This window comes from Macrobrachium nipponense, chromosome 4, assembly GCF_015104395.2.
Source record: "Macrobrachium nipponense isolate FS-2020 chromosome 4, ASM1510439v2, whole genome shotgun sequence".
Lineage (NCBI taxonomy): Eukaryota > Metazoa > Arthropoda > Malacostraca > Decapoda > Palaemonidae > Macrobrachium > Macrobrachium nipponense.
The window spans coordinates 63910744-63935429 of NC_061100.1; the positions used below are offsets into that span (position 1 = coordinate 63910744).

The following is a 24686-nucleotide window of genomic DNA, read 5'->3' on the forward strand; positions in this document are numbered from 1 at the left end:
ATTTTGGTCTTTTAACTGGATATAGCAGATGAAACCGGGTTATTCATCACGAAAATTTTAGTGCGTTCTGTAAACTACATAAGTTTTTCCTTCAACCTTTCGAGCGAAAGCTCTTGATCTTTTTGAACATAACTAGCACTCAAACTTGAACATGATGAGAGTGACTGATACTTGATTTCAGTGCCCATGGCCCAAATGTTTCTACAAATAACTCTCTTGATATACGTACTTTGGACAAACTATAATATAACAATTATCACCACTTCGTCGTGACCTAAGAAGGGGTAAAGTAAATTCACTAATATAAGATTGCATGTTTATTACTACTAAAATGCACGATTTCAATAACTTGACCAGTTGGCTTTATCAGCCTTAATAATCAGCAGAATGTATGATACAATGATAAAACTTTTCGTGATAGGGAAAAATAGAATTACCTCATCATTTCCGAAACAATATTATAATCTGAAATTACATAGGTTGCATTCGTATTTTCTTCCTTATCCCCGAATTCAATAATGTATAAAGATAAAAATAATGAACTCAAAAGATGGCAGTCAGGTTTCTAGAAACTGATTAAGATCATAAATCCTCGCACTGAAGGTATTTCGATATTTTTACATAATTTTATGACGAAACTTTGAAAAAAGGTGACAAATCTACAATCGTTTTATAATGAACTGGCTAAACTTAGTTTTCTAGGATAACTGCAGTTCAACACAATTCTCTAGTTATAAAACCCAACGGTGATATGCATAAAAAATAGAAAATCTAGAGTAACCAATATTAAGCATAGTAAAGATTTTCAAAGTTTACAGTGTGACAGATAATTCAGTTATATCAGTAAAGTTTGTATGCTTTTGTAATCACTGACGAACACTAATACCATCCACCTTATCCAATAAATTCATGTTCAGTGGGAAGTAGAAATCAATTACTTCCCACGACTTTATTCTCATTTGAGATACAATATATGACTGACAATGCGAAGAATATTGTTGAAGCAATATCGTCCATGATGCATTGTACATATAAACACACAACAGTTCGATTCTTGTCAGAGGGAGAGGCACTTGTCAATTATAATAACAGTTGTGTGTACGTGAACTGGGCATTGTATGATATTTGTGACTATTTACGAATGCATAAAAAATTATTTATTATTAGCCATGTATCCCAAACTTACTGTCATGTAGGAAGTTATCTCTTAGAGAGTTGGTCAAAGTCACTGTTTTGTTAGAAGTTGGAAAGTAAGCTGGAAGAAATATGAAAGGAACTACAGTAAAAGGAATAAAAGCGGCCGAAGGGACGCTGCAAAAAACCTTAAGTAATGGCTACAGTGCACCACGTGAGGTGCACTGACGGCACTAGCCCCCTACGGGGATGAGGTACAGTGAGCATAATTTTAAACCATTTTTGTGACTTAATAATTGTGAATAAGAAAAAAGTCACGCATGAGCAAGTAAAAAAACCAACAATATAATTAGCCAGGTGTCACACAAACTTACCTATTAGCTCTCATGGCGTACACTGGTTACCATTGATTCTAAGCACAGACCTGAATTCTACAGACATGTACAGCAGAGTTAATATCAACAAGTACCTTTTTTGATAGATAACTGGTCAGAGTCACTGTCTATTGCTGTTTCTTAACCAGGCAACGGTTCGAATCACGCAATGAACGAAATACTTCTTAACTATAATTCTCTCTGGGTGCAAGTTATACCTGATGAAGTGTAAACTTAACATCTAGTAGATATATTATATATCTATATTATATATATTATATAAAATATATGTATATATATATATATATATATATATATATATATATATATATATATATTAATATAAATGAATGTACGTGTGTGTGTGCATTCGTGCCACATACACTTTCACATGCATTGGGCAATTTCAACCAAACTTGGTATACATATAACTTAGCATTGGGGGAAGAACAGAGGGGGGGGGGGGGGGGGGTAAGACATCACTGGCACCAAAAGGGGGACCTTACCTTACAGACTTTACATCTTGTTCGGGTTGCCCCAGGTCCCTCAGTGTGAGGCACCTCTAATGTCTACCAGAGAGTTGCTAGTACATCTTCTGGTATATTTTGCATCTTCCAATCTTGGATGGTCTGGGATGCAGCTTAGATATTTGTCGAGCTTATTCTTAAACACATCTACGCTCACTCCTGATATATTCCTCAGATGAGCTGGCAACGCATTGAATAGACGCTGCATTATCGATGCTGGTGCGTAGTGGATTAATGCCCTGTGTGCTTTCCTTATTTTTCCTGGTATAGTTTTGGGCATTATTAATCTACCTCTGCTTGCTCTTTCTGATATTTTTAGCCCCATGATGTTTTTGGCAATTATCATGTAGCGTTCTCTTCTCCTTTCTAGACTATATATTTTTAAGGATTGTAGTCTTTCCCAGTAGTCAAGATCCTTAACTTCTTCTATTCTAGCAGTAAAGGACCTTTGTACACTCTATTTGTGCAATATCCTTTTGATAGTGTGGGTACCATATCATATTGCAATATTCAAGTGGACTACGAACATATGTTTTATAAAGCATAATCATGTGTTCAGCTTTTCTTGTTTTGAAGTGCTGTAACAACATTCCCATTTTTGCTTTACATTTTGCCAATAGAATTGCTATTTGATCATTGCATAACATGTTCCTATTTATGATCACACCAAGGTCTTTAACTGCTTCCTTATTTGTGATTGTCTCATTATTAGGTCCCCTATATGCATATAGCTTTCCTTCTCTGTCTCCATAATTTATTGATTCAAATTTATCAGAGTTAAATACCATCCTATTTACCTCTGCCCAATCATATACTTTGTTAAGGTCTCTTTGTAGCGCATTCCTATCTTCATCATAAGTAATTTCTCTACTTATTCTTGTGTCATCGGGGAAACTACTCACTACCGAATCCTTAACATTACTGTCTATGTCTGCAATCATAATAACAAACACTATTGCAGCTAACGCCGTACCTTGTGGCACACCGGATATTACCTTAGTTTCATCCGATTTCTCATCGTTTGCAATAACTATCTGTTTTCTGTTGTGTAAAAATTCTTTTAACCATCTTCCTACTTTATCCACTATATTATGTTTTCTAATTTTCTTCGCTAATATATTATGATTTACCTTGTCAAAAGCTTTTGCAAAGTCAATATAAACCACATCTGTTTCATTTCCGCTTTTCATATTTTTGTACATGTTCTCACGGTGGACTGACAGTTGGGTTTGTGTACTTTTTCCAGGTACGAAACAATGTTGTCCTATATTAAACAAATTATTTTTTATTAAATGTTTCATAATATTTTTCTTCATTACCCTTTCATACACTCATAATATGTGATGTTAGACTCACAGGCCTATAATTACTTGCCTCTAGTCTTGATCCACTTTTGAAAGTAGGGGTAATATATGCTAATTTGTGCTCATCATAAATCTTGCCTGTATCTACACTTTGTCTTAATAATATTGCAAGTGGCTTTGCGATAGAATGAACTACTTTCTTTAACAAAATAGCAGGGGCACCATCAAGCCCTGCTGCAGCTCCATTTTTAATTTCATTAATACCCTGCACAATATCAGCTTCATTAATATCTATGTCTGCTAAATATTCACTATTTAGATCCCTTACTTCTATATCATTATCTTCATTATCAATTCTAGGGGTGAATTCTCCCTTATATCATTCTGCCAATATGTTGCATATTTCCTTTTTTTCATTCGTTAATCTCCCTTCAATTCTTAGAGGGCCTATTTCTATTCTTCTTTCATTCATCTTTTTCGCATAGGAGTACAATAGTTTGGGGTTTTGCTTGATATTTACTAGGGTTTTTTCTTCCAAGTCCCGTTTTTCATTTTCTTTTGATTGTATAATCTTTTGGGAAGGGGGTTGGAAAGGGGTGAAAATAAAAATAACTGAAAATGACAGATATTAGCATCTAATCCATAGTTTATGATGTCACTGAGATTAATAATGACACTCCTGATGCCCTTCAAGTCCAAGTTCAGCCCCAATAGGGAGTGAGGGGATGAAAAGAGGTGGGAAGGGGTGATGCAAAAACAACCAAAAAAGACAGCTATTTGAGGTCACTAAGATGAATAGTGACATTGCTGATGCCCCTGAAGTCCAAGTTGTGCCCCAAAAGGGAATGGGGTGACATGTAAAAATAACCGAAAATGACAGGTATTAGTGTCTAATCCATAGTTTTTGAGGCTGTTGAGATGAATAGTGATGCTTCAGATGCCCTTTAATTCCTTCTTCAGCCCTGATAGGAGGGAGTGGTGAGAAGGGGTGTAAAGGGGGTGATGTAAAAGAACAAAAAATGACAGCTATTAGTGTCTAATCCATAGTTTTTGAGGTCACTGGGATGAATAGTGGCACTTCCAATGCCCTTTGAGTCTAAGTTTAGCCCTGATAGAAACTGGGGTTAGAAGGGGGTGGGAAGGGGTCAAATATAAAAATAACATAGAATGACAGATATTAGTATCCAATCCATAGTTTTCAGAGCTTTCCCGGGTAGCGCCAGGTTGGTCAGCTAGTCTATATATACAATTGGATGTGTGTGTTCCACATACACTTGAAAATGCATTGAGCAATTTCAACCAAACTTGGTATACATACTACTTATTTACCAAAGAGGGGTGTGAAAAGGGTTAAATGTAAAAAATAACCAAAGCTACAGATATTAGTGTCTAATCCATAGTTTTCAAGGTCTCTGAGAAGAAGAGCAACACTCTTGATGCCCTTTATTTCCAAGTTCAGGCCGGACTGGGAGGGGGTGAGAAGAGGCTGAAATGTAAAAATAACCAAAAACGACAGATATTATAATCAAATCACTGCACCCATGCATCTGGTGACCAGCCCCGTCCCTTATGATGTTCTTGATTGGCTACTGATCAGCCAGTCTCAGGACTGGAAAGTTGCAAACTCGTCAGTGTCTCTCAAAATGCCATACAGTGAGCATCTCCGCTCCCACTTCTCCTGATAGACATCTTTCAAAAGTTATGACTTTCGTTACACTGAAGTTTTACCTGAAGAAAAGTAGTGTTTCCCAATTTCATCACTAAATATCATCATGCCAATGATTTAAGGATTTTACTGATATATGAATTATGTGTTTCAGTAAACTTAATGCTAAAATATGCATAGTGAAATATAAATGAAATTTTGAGATAAAATATATTCTTCATTCCTTACATGGAATCACATTGCATTCATCATTTATCGTCTTGTGTTTCATACAGTATCGTAGCTTAAATGTCATGAATGACAATGATACCAATAAATAAAGGTAGGGCTATCAATAAGTAAATACAAGCAAAACATTAATATCTCTCTCATTTTTGTGTAGTCGCGTGCTGGTCATGTGACCAGTCGATGACATCATCATCGTGATTACTATCCCTAGATAGAAGTAGTCTTATGGGGGATGAAGAAAAATAAGACATCAATATCGTCACTATTCTTATCACTATCACCCTCTCTCATGTCCTATAGTGGAAATCTCTAAAGGAAAAAAATCGTTACTTAGAGTTCCTTATGGAAGAAATTCATTCATCCCACTGGTTTTTCTTTCACTATGGCATAGTAAAGACTGTAGTGAGCTTTGAAAGCTGTATTTAAGTATTTCATTAAGGACCTTATAGAATACCTTTTCCGGAAAGTAATTCTTATTAAAGTAATTTAAAAGGAAGTGGATCTCCCCATGAAACAAATTCCAGTTTGGGGTGAGAGAAAGCGCCCTCTGAACCATTGTATTAATGAAGTTAAGTTTAAAGTTATAAAAACAAGAGATAAAATAACTTGAACCCAGACCAGTGCAAGTCTGTTTCTCTGAAAACAGAGGTACTAAAAACATCATTGTTTCTCTTAACCAGAACATCATAAAAAGGTAGCATGAATGAATAAATTCTAGAAAAACCTCAGAATGAAAATCGTGTTTGAAAACAGCGGTGTCATCACATAAACCGCATAAAAGAGTGGTCTAAAAGAAAGAGGACATTGGTCAAGTATGCACTCCCCCAGGGAGCACATGGAAATATTAGAGAAGGTAAGGCCAAGGGGAGAGCCCATAGCCATGCCAGCTACCTGTCTATAGAGATTTCCATTGAAAACCAAGGCCGTGTCCAGCACTGTCAATTCTAACAACAATTCTAACAAAGTTATAAACAGGGGCACGATTAAAACCACAAAACTTAGTACTGGATTCTGAAAATAATTTATCCAAAATAATTCCAATAGTTTCGCTCACGGGTACATTCGTAAAAATGGATTTAACATCGAAACTGGCCATGTAGAGATTAGAGTCCTGAGTCAGAATTTAGTTCTTAAATTGTTTTGAATTGTTCAGAGTGTACTTGTTCTGAGTAAAGGGTTCTAATAACGGAACTGAAAACTTTGCTTATTTATTTTGCAGTATTAAAAAAATTACGGGTAGTATTAAACTTGTTTTGACAATAATGTAGAAACTCCAAGTCAAGAAGGGGGTTTTCCAATTTTATGATGCTTTTCATAATTTACGGCACTTACTCTGAAGCAGTGCACCCTATCGTTTACGAACAAGTTGATGAAAGTCCTTTTGCTCGGAGACGTAAAAGGAAGAAAATAACGAAAACCCAGTGGTTTATTTCCAAGTTGGTCGTTAACAGAAGTAAAGATGAGGAGGAGCGAAGTCCATCGCCGGTAAATCCCTGAGTTCAGGACAAATACTGAATGGGTAGGATGATGAGGCATAAACTTCCATGGTATAATTCATAGAAGGTCAGACCAGGAGTATTCTGAGATGATTATTTTCAATAATTTATTCCGACGTTTCGTAAATCGCAGACAAACATATAATGTTGAGTTTGACTAAAATAAAATAAAGGTGAATTAAAAGTCACAGTACATAAAGACAAGTAAAATACTAAAATATACGAGATACAAAGACAAGTAAAATACTAATTAGCACAGAAAGACAAGTAAAACACAAAAGAATATGAAACCTACAAAAGATTAATTGAAAAAACATAAAAACATTAGTGAAAAGGAACTAATTAGCCATGTCCACAGCGCCATCTTGGACCTTGGGCTATGCTGTCTCCCATGCCCTACCGAAATACCAACACTTAAGCCGTCTGTGAGAAACACCATCATAATCTCCAGAAGCTTTATGTGGCCTCGAACAGACAGACTTGGCTTTAGAATTTGTCGGACGCTTGTACAGGACTCCAGTTCTTCCTTTGCTCTCTTGAACTGCCCCATCTTAAGCACGTGGCTGTAGTGGGGTCTATTACACTTTTCCCATAGTGGGGTCTATTACACTTTTCCCATGACCTAATTAACTTGCCCTCCCCATCGCTGGTCCCCCTGGCTTATGAGGAACAAATCCTCTAACGAAGGTAAAGTACTATGTTTAAGGTTTCCTAGCCAATCACTTTCCTGCCAACCTATTACTGTTTTTCTGTTTCCTTTTCACCGCGCGATATACCTACAGTGACACTTGCATTGCCTTTATTTATTTGAGTGTTTCAAGTTGCAAAAGCATTGAGGTGAAGTGTAACTAAATTGTTAAATTTCGAATTACCGGAATCGAGTTCATTTCAAGGCACCCTCTGTGCAACTCCTTAACTTCTTAATTAATTAGATGCCCCATTCCAGCTAAATAATCATAAGTGTTTTTTATTACAGATTAGGTGTTAGTCAGCTGTGGTTCTGTGCATCATATGGTGTACATAGTGGCTTCCCCACAACATCCTCTGTGGTGAGTGATGGTAGACGCAAATTTTACCGACAGCAGAAAAATATAATGTCAAACAAATTAACATGCATTTTGAATTACATTGCTTTATTACTGAATGAAGTAATTCTAATAGTATAAAACATATTTAATTTTTTTGGTATATATTAAACTGATTATGGGGTTTGCAGTGGGAGGAGTTTAATTTCGTGTTCCTCTAGTTTTGTGCCATGTAGGTTTTAGGTGTAGATTTTATCAAGGCCATAAACTATTATATTAATAATTATCATGAATTATGATAAAAATTCATATATATATATATATATATATATATATATATATATATATATATAGAATTTACATGAATTTTTTATCATAATTCATGTTATTATTAATATAATAGTTTATGGCCTTGATAAAATCTACACCTAAAACCTACATGGCACAAGACTAGAGGAACACGAAATTAAACTCCTCCCACTGCAAACCCCTCAGCCCCATAATCAGTTTAATATATGCCAAAATATTAAATATGTTTTTATAGAATAATATACATATATATATACATATATATATATATATATATATATATATATATATATATATATATATATATATATATTATACAAAAGTGAATGTTTGTTAATTTGCTTGGTTGCTGTAAAAATCTGAACTGCTTGACAGATGCAGAGAAAATTTTGCACATAACCTCTATGTCTCCCCAGATAGGTTTATAATTCAAAATCAAACCCCTAACCCATGACAGTGATTTATGGGTTAATTTTCATTTTTCACCTGACGCTCCACCTTTTCTTCCTATCAGACTTATGATTAACCTACAACAATAAATCCAATTCCCCTTTAACATAAATATGTTATTAGAATTTACATGAATTTTTATCATAATTCATGATAATTATTAATATAATTGTTTATGCCCTTGATAAAATCTACACCTAAAAGCTACATGGCACATAACTAGAGGAACACGAAATTAAACTCCTCCCACTGCAAACCCCATAATCAGTTTAGTATATACCAAAAAAATTAAATATGTTTTTTACTATTAGAATTACTTCATTCAGTAATAAAGCAATGTAATTCAAAATGCATGTGGCCATCACTTAACCAAACTTAATTTCTGACGATTATTAATATAATTGTTTAGTAGCTCGATAAAATCAACTCTGAAAACCTATATCTGTTTAAATGAAGTAAGGAATTACTTATTGACACCCAGAGTGGTGGAAGATTCACACTATTTTCTTTTAAACGAATACCAGGCAACTGCATCAACCCGTGAACAGCAAGACTGGAAGAGTAACTACCAGTCATTTCGCACCTTTTGTTGCATTCCCGTCATTTAAGAAAAAATTATTGTTTATGGTTCCTTATTAGCATGATGAATATTCATTTCTATCTTTTATCAACGTGTATTATTTCAAAACAATAAATAACTGCTTGCCTTACATTCCTCCATGAAAGGTTTTTGTTTATGATACCTGATTATGTCATTACTAAAGGTAGGAATTGACAGGCATGTGCTCACCAAGCCTTGCTCTGTACGAGTTGAAATACTTGCCACTGAACATGGATACCGGAAAGTTTTTGCTATCGCACTGGGTAACTTACCACTTAATACTACGTTCATAAATGTAATATAATTTTAAAGCTAATAAGTTTTAATTTATCATGCTATGTTAAAAATGTTCTTTAAACTAGTATAGCATACTTATCACAAGTTGAAATTAGCCCTAGTGGAAAATGTTTGCATCTTTCTTTTCTTAATTCACCAAAAAACGTTAAACAGAGATGCCTAATTTTTTTTAGTCAACACAAAAGTAAAATAAATTGTCCTTTTTGGATACATTGATCATTACCATTTGTTAGTTGTGATATGTAGAGGGCAGTGAAACAGTGTACGAACGAGTTACAGGCTATCGGTGACACCTGTTGGTTACTATTTTGCAAAAAAATCCACCAAAATAGGTATATTGAAATGCCAAATTTTTATTTTACACTATAGGAAATTCAATACTTTTCGTTTCCAATAAATTCCACAGACTCATAAGGAGGTGGAAGGGTAGACACTGCAGAAATTCTAATGTAAAAACAATGTATATCTTCAATATTCACGAGGGAGTTTATATGAGAGAGAGAGAGAGAGAGAGAGAGAGAGAGAGAGGCGAGAGAGAGAGAGAGAGAGAGAGAGAGAGAGAGAGAGAGAGAGTTTTTCAGTCGTCACTCGGAGTTTTTCTGTGCAGTGCCGAGTTGTTCAGATAGTGAATATACATACACACACATACACACACACACACACACACACACACACACACATATAATATATATATATATATATATATATATATATATTGCCCCAGAAAAAACTCTGAATGACAACTGTGTGTGAACATATATATATATATATATATATATATATATATATATATTATATATATATATATATAATAAGTTCATGCATACATGTACACACACACACACACACACCCCATCTGAACAACTCAGCACTGCACAAAAAACTCCGAATGAAAACTGATAAACTAACTCTCTCTCTCTCTCTCTCTCTCTCTCTCTCTCTCTCTCTCTCTCTCTCTCTCTCTCTCTCTTTCTAATAAACTCCCTCCTGAATATTGAAGATATACATTGTTTTTACATTAGAATTTCTGCAGTATCTACCCTTCCACCTCCTTATGGAGCCCATAAAAACACCAAAATATAGAGAGAGAAATACCATATTTCAGAGACTGCTGTCTCCCTCTTCAGGTAGATGAATGAGAAAAGTTACAGAAAAGGTGGTATTTCTACCAAAAGGTCTATCCACAGGTAGGCCAATTTAGGTCACTCCCGCTGATAATCTTCCTTTAATCGTCTTAAAGTGCCGGTTGAATGAAAATCTTCCCAATGACATCTGAGTCTTATACTCCCTTTGAGATATTCATTACTTGCTATAAATTATATGTGACAAATTCCAGTTTATACTATGGTTATGTTCAATTATATGGCTGAAAATAGCTGAGTTCTGTTGTCCATACCTAATTGACCGTTTGTGCTGTATTAATCTCTGGGGAAGTGATTTTCCTGTAAATCCGAAGTAAAATTGGTCACAGTCCAGGCATGATGGAATCGGCCTTGATTAAAGAGAGGCAGGTAATGAATATTTCAAAGGGAGCATTGGACTCAGATGTGACATTAAAAAATCCAACTTTTCCATAATATTTGATCTTCCTTCATCATAATTATTCATTTTGTCTGAATCTACAATTTTCTCCATATCTGCAATATCCTCTTGTATCGTAAATACAGTATTTATCTCTTGAGCTGTATCTTGGGCTGTGTCATCGACAAGATTTTCACTCAACTGACGCTTAAGAAGATTAAAGGAAGATTATCAGTGGGAGTGACCTAAATTGGCTTACCTGTAGATGGGCCTCTTGGTATAAATACCACCTTTTCTGTAATTTTTCTCATTCATCTACCTGAAGAGGGAGACAGCTCTCTGAAATATAATATTTCTTTCTCTATATTTTGGTGTTTTTATGGGCTCCTTTTATTAGATGGGATTCTGTTATAACAGAACATTTTTACCAGCCATTTTTGGCCCATTATGGAATTTAACCACCTTTCCATGTTTCTTCGCTCACATCCAGAAGTCAAGCCAGTTTTTTGCAAGTTTGAAAAAGAACTGATCAGACTACACCGGCTGAAAAATCAAAAACACATTCTAGAAGAATGCCTTAAGGAACAAGTACTTCCAAAAATGTACGGATTCAGGAGATGGACTCTACAATCTGACCCCTTCCCTCTCTCACACAAGATTTTCCTAGAAGAAAGAATCACCAACATGAAAAACGACATTTTCGTACTACGCAGAGTGATGTATGGAACTCAATCTAATCTTCGCCTCCTCACTACGGACCACATGTACAGGTATCTGATTTCATTCTGTTCCGACATTGCTGCCTATAATAGCGCGACTCATTCCAACAGACTTTTACACAAGTTAGATAACTTAATAAACAATAGCGCATGGAATAATGTTGAGCAACAAGACAAAGTTTTAAATTTATCAAACACCCCCCTTATTGTAAACCAACATTTAGTTTTAAATCTAGGCTTATTCTTTGCCCTTACGCCAGACTGCAAAAACAACCTAGACTTCACAGTGGCTTTTGATGAATTCATGTCGGACAAAAACTACAGCCGTGAAGAGATATGTTTCAAAGGAGTGTTACTAAATGCTTTAACTGACCTTAATAAGAAATATCCTCTCCCCCGTAGATTTATGATAGCCATCTGCTCGCTGAAAAAGTTAGACGTTGTAATAAGTAGATCCGACAAAGGTGGCAAAATCGTAATCATGGACAGACTTCTACCTTGACAAAATCAACCAACTACTTAGCGACACAAACACTTACGACAAACTGATGAAAAATCCCTTCCAAAACGTCCCCACAGAATTTTTTCGGAAATTAAGATTAATTGGCCAAGACAAAAAGAGCACTGAACTTTTAGAGAAATTTAAAGTAATTAATCCTAAAATACCCTACTTTTATGGCCTTCACAAAACTCACAAATACAATCTTCCATTCAGACCCATCGTTTCATGTGCCGGAGCTTTCAATTACAAAATTTCTAAATGGTTAACTGGCCTCCTTTCCCCTTTTTTAGGCACTTTTTCTCCCAGTCACATTAAGCATTCAGAAGATTTTTGTCACAAATTCACAGCACATATACCACTTCACAACATATAACTTTTAAGCCTTGACGTAGATTCCCTGTTCACAAAAGTACTAGTACAGGACGTTCTTCAGTTTTTGAGGGAAATATTATCCCCTCATTCAGATAATTTTCCATTGGCACTAGACAAAATAATAAAGTTAGTTGAATTATGTGTATCTAATAACGCATTTTCATTTGGGAATCATTCTATAAGAAAAAATTCGGGTGTAGTATGGGTAGTCCTTTAAATCCTGTTTTAGCCAATCTGTACATGGAATACTTTGAAACTACAGTAATGAATGCAATAAAACCCAAAAACATGCTGTGGATGAGATATGTAGATGATATTCTAACATTTTGGGATAATAAATGGGGCAATTTTAATGAATTCTTTTCACAATTAAACGCATTAGTGCCCAACATCAAATTTAAAGTTGAATGGGAAACAGACAACAAAATTCCTTTTCTTGATGTTTTAATAATCAGAGACACGACAGAATACAAATTTACCATATACAGAAAACCAACGTTCTCACTTTCATACATTCACTACTTCAGCTATCATGACATTCCTATCAAGATAGGCATAGCCAGCAACTTATTCTTAAGAATTTGTTCTCCAGATTTCCTGGAAAAAGAATTTGAACTAATTCGTAAGCACGTCTTTAAGGTATCCTGACCATATAACAGAGAAAGCAATTCACAAAGCAAACGTAATTTTCTACTGACCCCCTCAAGACAAGACCAGAGACACACCCAACAATAAAATAAAAATTCCACACCTGGACAGGATTAAGATGGTGACCCAGAACCTCGGAAAATCTAACCCTTTTGCATTTACTTACCCAAATACCTTAGCCAAATCCCTGATTAACGTCCAACAAAAGACATCCCCCAAGGACACAGACGTTTATGAAATCCCATCCCTGGACTGTGACCAGTCTTACATCGGATTTACAGGAAAATAACTTCCCCAGAGATTAATACAGCACAAACGGTCAGTTAGGTATGGACAACAGAACTCAGCTATTTTCAACTATATAAATGAACATAACCATAATACAAACTGGAATTTGTCACATATAATTTATAGCAGCACCTGCCGGTAAAAGAGTCAAATGATGCAATCAGCCTTGATTAAAGAGAGGCAGGTAATAAATATCTCAAAGGGAGCATGGGACTCAGATGTCATTGACAAGATTTTCATTCAACCGACGCTTAAGAAGATTAAAGGAAGATTATCAGCGGGAGTGACCTAAATTGGCTTACCTGTGGATGGACCTCTTGGTATAAATACCACCTTTTCTGTAACTTTTCTCATTCATCTACCTGAAGAGGGAGACCGCAGTCCCTGAAATATAGTATTTCTCTCTCTATATTTTGGTGTTTTTATGGGCTCCTTTTATTAGATGGAATTCTGTTATAACAGAACATTTTTACCAGTCATATAGCTATATATATATATATATATATATATATATATATATATATATATATATATATATATATATATATATATATATATATATATATATATATATATATATATATATATATATATATAAACTCTCTCTCTCTCTCTCATTTAAACTCCCTCATGAATATTGTATGAAAATACACACACACACACACACACACACACACACACACACACACACATAATATATATATATATATATATATATATATATATATATATATATATATATATATATATATATGTGTGTGTGTGTGTGTGTGTGTGTGTGTGTGTTCACACACACATATATATGAAAATATATTAATTCCGTGGTAGAGTGAATTGGATATTAAAGTGCATTTGTAGCTTACTGCATATATTTGAATCACGGTAATGTGATATGTAGTCACAGGGCATACTGGGGTGTATGCTTTTACTTTGGGAAAATCTGGAGGGAACTGGCTTAGCTACACTAAAAAAATGTCTTTTTAAAAACGACAACTGACTAAGGGTGCCCAGGAATGTGTATACTAGAGTGAGGAGTAGTGTTGGTGAGACGGATGGATTTGAGATAGGAGTTGGATTACACCAGGGGTCAGCACTCAGCCCATTCATCTTTAACATCGTGATGGAGATGTAATGACCAGGGATGTTAGAGAAGCAGTGCCATGGTGCATATTATACGCGGATGACATTGTGTTGTGTTCAGAGGAGAAGGAGGAGTTGGAGGGGAGGTTGGAGAGGTGGAGAGCAGCACTTGAGGAGAGAGGAATGAGAATAAGCAGATCAAAAACCGAATATATGTGTTCTAGTATTACTGAGGACGGTGGAAGTAGCATAAGATTGGGTGGGGAAGAAATAAAGAAAGTACAGAAGTTCAAGTACTTAGGGTCCGTATTGGAGGATAGTGGAAGCATGGACCAAGAGGTGAGACACCGAATTCAGGCAGGATGGAATAACTGGAGGTCTGCATCAGGGGTACTCTGTGACAAGAAGGTCCCTCTGAAATTGAAAGGAAAGTTCCATAGGACGGTGGTCAGACCAGCAATGTTATATGGAACAGAAACGGCAAGTATGAGGAAAACAGAGGAGAAGAAGATGGATGTAGCAGAAATGAGAATGTTGAGATGGATGTCGGGAGTAACAAGGGAAGATAGGATTAGAAATGAGTATATAAGAGGATCAACAAAGGTAGCTGAAATATCGAAGAAAATACAGGAAGGAAGGCTTCGATGGTATGGACACCTGTTACGAAGGGAGGAACGTCATGTTGGAAGACATACGATGGAAATGGAAGTGCGGGGTAGAAGGAAGAAGGGAAGACCAAGAAAGAGATGGCGTGATTGTGTAAGGGAAGATATGGAATTGAAAGGTATAAATGAGAACGAGGCACAAGACAGAAATCGATGGAGACGACTCATTCGTAATGGCGACCCCATATAAAAATGGGTTTAAGCTAGGAAGAAGAAGAACTGACTAAGGGTGCCCCACCACTGATAATCAGAAAAGGAAAAGTAAGTACTTTGAAAGAATCTCCAACAATTACTTTCAAACAAAGATTGAAGATAAATTTAATATATCCACTAAGAAATATAATTCTATAAGATAATCACAATAAAAAAATTTACATAAGCTCTCACTGGCTCCATGGCACTGAATCATAACTGAATATTATGTACAATATCAAGAAGAACAAAGTGCCACTGGGTTGCACACAAAAAACACTTAATCTAGTGATTAAACATGGTGCATGGATACATGGATCGAACTCTTAATAATAATAATAGTAAACACAACACAGTAGGTGGAGCACTGAAAGCATGGATTGCTCCCACTGGAAACTCAGGAATACTATCCCAAGAATGCTGCTGGCAGTAAATGTTGAGTGGCACTGTTGAAATACAGAAGATGGCACACGATGGGGTAAGTCTACATGAATCTGCAAAGCAGGTAACATTGTAACGCAGATACTAACAACAGAGAAGCTTACGTGACTGATCAATTTTAAATGAAAACTAGGCAAATATGAGATATATCAAATATGAAATGAAAAGTTAATACCACGAGATTACTGTGAGCATGATCAAATGAGTTCACAAATATAACAATTGCACTGTCAAAATTATAAGTCTCTGAAGGAGACGGGATGATAGGAGTATGGGAATAGAACAGTTTAGGATAAGGAATGTGTGCAAGGAATAGTAGGTGAAGGCCAACAAATCAACTTCCAATTTAATTACCTTTGTCTGTGGATGAGACAAGCGTAGAACTGAGCCAGGGAGACAGCGGAAGGACATCGTCGCTTGCAGTTCTTCACCAGGGAACAAATGAAAGAGTGCTCCTCCTCAGGCAGCACTCAGATACTTCAAGGGTGACAGCTTCCAAGTGGGATGTCAGGGTCGGACATCAAGACAGAGTGCAGATTCCAGACGGTGGAGTAGAAGAATAGCCATAGGTTTTCACCAAGAAGGGGCATTCCATCCCATATTTAAAACCACTTTCAGGAATCGCCGGAAATGTCTGTCTGACATCTGTCAAAACAGCAGTGATCTTCGCTTCTTTGATTTCTGCCCTAATCCTAGCAGGTACCTGAAATTGGCATTAACATGCCGGCAGAGAAGGGTATGGAAGAAAGAATACAAAGATGTGATAATTAAGTTTGAAAGTGCTGGTTCGGTGCACGGAAATGCAGGTTCAAGGGCGAGAGATGCAGGTGTGAGACATTGCAACAAACAGGGACAAGGTAAGAGGTGAGATCATATGGACCACACGTGAGAAGGTGTGAAATTTGATGATATTCAGGGCTTGATCCCTCTCAACGACTCTCGTGAAATTAGACTGGGGACCGAGCACGTTGGGGGGGGGGGGGGGGGGGGTGGCGAAAGGGGACGATGGTACCTTACGTGTTCTACCTTCCTCAAATCATAGGTGGTTATTGGCTTAAGGCCGATGTCTTAAAACTTTCCACTCCTGCCTCAGCGAGACGAGAATATCTGTTACTCCAGGTTCCCACTGTTACAGCGCAAGTTTTTACAAAATCCAATATTGTCTGCATTATAGATTAAAAAGAATCTTGATAATGGTATCAATGAACAGATAAATAATTTTACTATCTTTATGTTTAGTTTTCGTTAGCATAATATTAATACTTTTCACGAAAGAACGCTAAGAATTTCCCAAAATACACGGAAAATATTTGTTAGCATGGACTTTCCCTAGCACTTTACTGCTTCATAAGACAATAACATTCCATTTTTTCTCTTCAGATATGTTCCCCTTTAACACCCATTTATCTGTGATTATCAATTTTCCAATAATGGACTGATATCGTTCTCATATTATTGAATTTGAGGCCATTTTTGTTAAAAAAATATAAATCACCGCAGTGTAAATCAGCTGCGTTCATTTACTTAAAAAACGGAAAACGCCCTGTCCCGACAACCAAACAAGAAAGATGCCATTTACGAAATTCAAAGTTAATTATTTCTTATTTTCTTGAAATAAATCCTTACTGGGGAGATCACTGATATAATAATTTTATCATATTTAAAACTAAAACATAGAAAAGAAAAAAAAATTGGAGATCACTGATATAATAATTTTATCATATTTAAAACAAAAACATAGAAAAGAAAAAAAATATTGTTATAACCATAAAGTAAACAGCTATTGTAACTACTATACGTGTGTGTGTGTGTGTGTGTGTGTGTACGAATCGACGCACACTATACTTATTTTACCAGTGAACCCTCTCTTCTCTAATGCTTACTTTTACGGTATCAGTTTTTAGAAAGGGCCAACCTACTGACCAACTCTGATATGAATGTGTGAAAATATGTGCCGTTAATCCAATATGGTTCAATGATTTTGCAATGATTTTCTGAGTACAAATAATTATTTTTATGTAAGCAATTGTTTGAAATAGCAGATCAGTGAATAATATATTGATCCTATTTCCGGATGATATTTTAGTGATGGCCAAGCACTCAGTTAACAAGGAATACCATACATAGTTTTCTGAGAATTTTGTAACAGTCTGAAATTAGTACATACACACATATAAAACTCTCGATTTACCATAAGATATATTTACTTTTTATATTAATCATACTTTATAATTCAGCAATAATTTCTAAATTTACTATGTGACCTTGTAAAGTAACTAAATGTTAATTGTTCAAGGATATTGTTTTTAGATTTTAATAGAAATTCATATTAAATATCAGCATTATTTAAATTTTCATAAGCCTGATATTTAAAAAAAATCTCCGTCACTTTCATAACACTGAAATGTTCGGACATTGAAAGAATGCCATGTTACTTGCAATCAATGAATATGTGTGTGTACAAGAGAGAGAGAGAGAGAGAGAGAGAGAGAGAGAGAGAGAGAGAGAGAGAGAGAGGGGGGGGGGGGGTTCATGCAAACAGTAAGAACATAAGCCACACTGTGAATGTCCGCAGAGAGAAATTTTACAATCTTTGTATGCTGTTTAAATGACATATTTTATATATTTTTAGGTTGAAGATATAAAAGAATACTCTCGGACACTATACGTTTGAAAACAGTGTTGAATTTTGATACTTTCGGCCTAAGCAGTATAGGTAATTTCCGCACTGTTTTTATGTCTGCAGTCGATTACCTTCTCACCTTTTATTCTAGTCTTGTATTTAGAGGGCAAGGAGAAAAAGCCCTTGGCTGTAAACGGATTAGCCATCGTCCTTCCAAATAGTAGTATTCTTTACACGGTATAATGATTAATGAGCGAAGACCCCATCTCTTTTCTTTTCTTGTTCGCACCAATCTAATCATTTTTTTCTACCATACGAATGCATGGATTGAATTTCGTTACTGGAGCATATTTCGCACACTCGTTTCTTTTGAAATCTTTTTTCTTCTGGAAATTAAATCAACTTGTTCCTGAACGCCCGGAAAAGCAACAAAATGTGTTAGGACGTCAGATGTCTGTAAATCCTCCTAGATAATTTCTGATGGACTACTGTTATCTTATCGCTATATATGTGAACACTGCTTTCAATGAGATTTTCGGTCACTTTAACGGTAGGCGTGACCGCAAAAGCCATTTGACCGAGATTAGTGCCTGAGATGATTATCGCCAGAGCCTTTTTCAAAGATTCCTGTTCGTACTTTGATCCTTCACGGGAGATTCCAGAATTCCCTCATCGGGAGGAAAGTGGAAGCGATATTTGAAGATTCCGCAAACCGCTGCCATAAATCAGACTGGGAATAGGATTATGTCAGCACACTTGTCAGCAGTCGGGATAATCCCCCTGCCCTATTCTGAAATAAGTGTTCCAGTGGCCAAGCCCACTAAAGTCGATGCAAGAACGAAAAACAAGGACGAGCCATTCCTTCCAAACGAACACCTGTATCTCAGACACAAACCAAGTAGACTGTCATGTCGATAACCAAAAGCAATCAAGATTATAGAATATTGTTATACAAAATATCATGTACTGTCATGTAACACCGTTTTTATTGGCCAGTCAATCTTTATATATATACCGTATAGCAGATCTGTCTGTCTGTCTGTCTCTCTGTATATAAAGTTCATGTTCATATATATATATATATATATATATATATATATATATATATATATATATATATATATATGTATATATATATATATATATATTATATATATATATATATATATATATATTATCATATATCATGCATGTATAACGAGGCTGCACTGTGGTATCCTTCCTATCCTCGATTGCGTGTGGTATCCTTTCTATCCTCGTTTGCGATTGCAACGATAATTTCTAAGTCAGAATCTTCTTTTAAAATAAAGGCGGAGATGTTCAAAACTCATGATGATAACTTAACAACGGTATATTTGCAAAACTACATCTCTTGAGTCGAAGGCAAGAAGGTAGTTAAGAGAACCTGATTCTAGGAGGGAAAGTAGAGTTTTAAGTTACAAATGCATTTACAAGAGTATAGGAGAGCACAGCTTAGCTCAGCATACATAACATACAGACAGACGAACATGTGAGAGGAAGTCACGTAGACGTCTGGGCTATAGGTCAATAGGTTTTCAGGCGAAGCACTGTGACCTCTTTGACACAATCATGGATTTGATTATCACAGGCAAATGCAAAGCAGGGCATTGCTGATTTAATTCATCCAGCCTAGCTTGCGTCCTGTTTATCAACTCTTATCACACTCCTTGTTATCTCAACAGTGACCTCTTAGGTCATTGGAGTATTTATACATATGGAATATGTATTTGAAATGTAATCATTACATATATATATATATATATATATATATATAATATATATATATATATTGATATATATATATATATATATATATATATATATATATATATATATGAACAACTTGATCACAAAGTATATAAAACGTGATGCTATGTATAAATAAAGGTGATGCCACAGAGGAAAATTGAAAGGCGAGAAAGTCTAGAACTTTTGGTCTAATACGACCCTTTACTTAGACACAACTGATCATACAGAGCAAAAGCATAGTACAAGTAGGCTTAATATCCAAACTGATGTTACAAGATTAGCATAAGGTCCATTTCACTCTACAGACACGAAAAATCGCCCAAGGGCAAGATTAGAGATTTAAGGCAGCCACTTCTAGGAGGAACACACACGTGGTCAGCAGATGATTCAGCCAGAAAACAATACATTTAGAAAAACAAGGAGTCATATACGAGTTAGTAACATCCCCAAAAAATAGATTAAGGATTTAGGCACTGTGTCTTGTCAAGGCAAATTTTAATCAAAACAAATACATTTTGTATTGGTTAACATGAAATTTACAAAAATGTTCCAAAAAATGAGTGAAAAGACGAACATGTGGGATTAATTAATTAGTAGTTCATTTATTTTAAGGTCCTTCATAAACATTTTACAAATATATGGGTCCAAATGGTACATTCCCAGACTAAAATTTAGGTTGTTTTTATTAGTGATTTGTATAATTGCTGATTCCAGTAAATTTCTTAAAACATAATCATTACAAAGGTATCGCCCCAATTAATACAATGAGAGTTTTTGCTCAGATGGATAAATAGTGCATTTGAAGTTTGGGCTGTTCTAACTGAATACATATGCTGCTTAATACGTACACATAAATTTTTACTTGACTGCCCGTAAAAAGACGGGCAATCCTTACAGGTTTTTTGTAAATTATGTTGTTATTTGTTACAGGACTAGTCTTAATTAGCATATCTTTAATGGTATTGTTATAAGTGAAGACAACATTAACATTGAACGATTTAAATATTGATTTTATGGTTTCAAATTCACGAAAGTAGGGCCAGCTAAGTACATTTTTAGGGGTTCCTTTTTCATTGCTAGCAACACTATAAAGCTTTTTGTGAGCTTTTTGATAACATAAATCAATTATATGAGGTGGGCAGCAGAGATCGTTTCCTATCTTTTTTATGTATTCTATTTCGTGGTCAAGATATTGAAATTTTAATATTAAGATGGTGGCCAGAATAAAAAGGAACATATGTTAAATTATTTGTGGGTTTCCTTTAAATACTAAATTTACATTGGAAAGATTCTCTATGCACTAATACATCTAGAAAAGGGATGACATTGTTATTTTCAATTTCAACAATGAATTTTATGGATGGCACTAAACTATTCAATTAAGACAATAAATCATTTACATCGATACCAACAGGTAAGACTACTAAGATGTCATCTACATATCTGAACCATTTTGAGGGGACAAGTGTGATATTTGGGAGGTGTCTTTCAAAAAATTCCATATATAAGTTTGAAAGGAGAGGTGATAAAGGGTTACCCATGGCCATACCAAATATTTGTTAGTAATATTCTCCATTAAAAAAAAAAATCTGCAATCACAAATACACAACTTAATCAATGAAATTATGTGACTAACGGAAATAGGTAATTCATGCAATACAAGTTCATTACTTAATGATTCTAGCACAGAGTCAATAGGGACTTTTGTAAACAAGGAACATATGTACATTTCTATTCTGGCCACCATCTTAATATTAAAATTTCAATTTTTTCTTCTATGTTCTTGCGTGCTTTCTGTACCATGGGTCCACAATATCTTGACCAAGAAATAGAATACATAAAAAAGATGGGAAACGATCTCTGCTACCTACCTCATATAATTGATTTATGTCATCAAAAAACTCACAAAAAGTTTTATAGTGTTGCTAGTAATGAAAAAGAAACCCGTAAAAATGTACTTAGCTGCCCTTACTTTCGTGGATTTGAAACCATAAAATCAATATTTAAATCATTTAATGTTAATGTTGTGTTCTCTTATAACAATACCATTAAATATATGCTAATTAAGAATAGTCCTGTAACAAATAACATCATTCGCAAAATTCCCTGTAAGGATTGCCTGTCTTTTTACGTCGGTCAGCCAAGTAAAAATTTATGTGTACGTATTAAGCAGCATATGTATTCAGTTAGAACAGCCCAGACTTCAAATGCACTATTTATCCATTTGGGCGAAAAATCTCATTGTTTAAATTGGGGCGATACCTCTGTAATTGCTAGGTCTAATGATTATGTTTCAAGAAATTTACTGGAATCAGAAATTATACAAATCACTTATAAAAACAACCTAAACCTTAGTCTGGGATTGTACCATTTGGACTCATATAGTAAAATGTTTATGAAGGACCTTAAATAATAAATGAACTACTAATTAATTATTCCCACATGTATACAGTTATTATCTCTCTCTCTCTCTCTCTCTCTCTCATGCTAGCTATATTTATATCCTATTTTTGTCTTATCACTCATTTATTGGAACATTTTCTTCCGTGGCATCACCTTTATATATATATATATATATATATATATATATATATATATATATATATATATATTATGTATGTATGTATGTATGTATATATATATACACGTATATAAATATAAATACATGTGTACAGGATGTTTCGAAATTAGAGCTCCCCCTCTACAGCATAAACTAAAATTGATACGGACAAAAACAAAAGTAATTCAGAACAGGTATTTATTTAAGTTTCTCTCGAGTATTTAATTTGGTGTGGCCTCCATCTGCCTGTACCTCAGTCTACATTCTTGTTGGGTATGATATCAGCAAATCGCAAAAAAGCTGACTCAAACTCCATTTCCCTAAGCACTTCAGTCACCTCTCTTTGCAGGTCGTCCAGGCTTGGTATACCATCATAGTTCACTGTACGCCCTTAACCACGATCCTTTAAGATACCACCAATGTTTTCAAACACATTAAGGTCAGGAGAGCGACCTGGAAATTAATTTGACGGGTAGAAATTGAATACCACTGTTTCGAAGCAGCTCCTGCGTCTGAAGAGCCTTGAAACATGGTGCCTTATCATGCAAAAATGTGACTTCTTCAACAGATATCACATTTTCAGGATCAATTTCTCTGAAGTATTTGCTATTCCATGACTGTCTTTTTTCTTTGATGATCAATATTAACCTTTTGGCTGTGAAACAGAAAAATTCCCCAAAATTCAGGAAATTTCACAACTTGGCAATAGCGCAAGTCATCGGTTATATCATCGAACTTTGCAGCCAAAATGATGTCATTTGTGTGGGAATTTGATAAATTATGGTTACCTAGTGGACTGAAAATTAAATAGATAGGGGTTAGTTATACAGTTTCTATACTCAGAAGAATCGAGTGCACTGAGTTCGGATAACACAAACACTTTGCAGCCTAGCCTATACTGAAAATATTCACTTGCCTTACCTTAAAAGAAGAAATAGACTAACTCAGGCCACTTTACACTTGGATAAAACTAATTCTTCTCACCCAAGCCGCAAAAGAAAGAATTAAAGCAACACAACCTGTCCTAGAACTTACTAAATGATACTGGCTAAGCCTAGACTCATTTAAACAGAAAAGGAAATATTTCATTATTTCAAATCAAACATAATTTAATTCAATACAGTAGTAACACTACCATGAAGATTTTATAAAATAACTAGGCTAGTCTAGGGGAACACGAGTAGGCTCAACCTAGCCTAGCTTAAAACTTGGTATGACTTACATGGGGGCCTCAGTCCCCGGGCTTGTAGCAGATACAGTAAGCCTCACCTATTCAACATAACCTAAATGGACTTTAAGTCTTAGGCTAATATTAATCTCTCAACTAACCAATGCACAAAAACTCGGCAGGGATAGAAACTGAAGCATGTACTTGCTAAATCTAGGCTAGCCTAAAGCTCGGGTATAGGTACCTTACCTTACACTTTGGTTCACCTACCCTGGCCTACCTACTAGGCTATGACATAAAATTATTATATGTAATAGTAAATGGCAAAGGAGGGCTTATCTGCACTCCTGTTAGGCTGAATGATGACTCATACTCCAGGTTGGCTTGGACTACTTATATAATCGAAGTTTGCAGCCCAAATAATGTCATTTTTATGATTTGGCTTCCTGACTGTGTAAATGAAGAATTCACCTGATGCAGCAACAGGGATAAATTCAGCTTCATCCCAATCTTTAAGAAATGAACCTTGAAACCATGCACGGTCTTCTCTCTGTTATTGAGTGATGTTGGGCTTGCTGATAACAGGAAATGACTTGATACCAGATTTTTTCAACTCACGTTATACAGCACTATAACTTCTCTTCTTTCCCCTTTTTGTTTCTAGTTCAAGTGCCAATTTACATAAAGACTTTCTTGGTCTACCCACTGCATCAGCTATGATGTCTT

The 24686-nt window shown here is 35.3% G+C and overlaps 1 protein-coding gene across 5 annotated transcripts in view; it reads right to left on the bottom strand.

Moving 5' to 3' along the window:
• The window catches only part of LOC135210937 (nephrin-like), an 845298-nt gene that overhangs the window by 661707 nt on the left and 158905 nt on the right, over nt 1-24686 (bottom strand). The window lies entirely within an intron of this gene.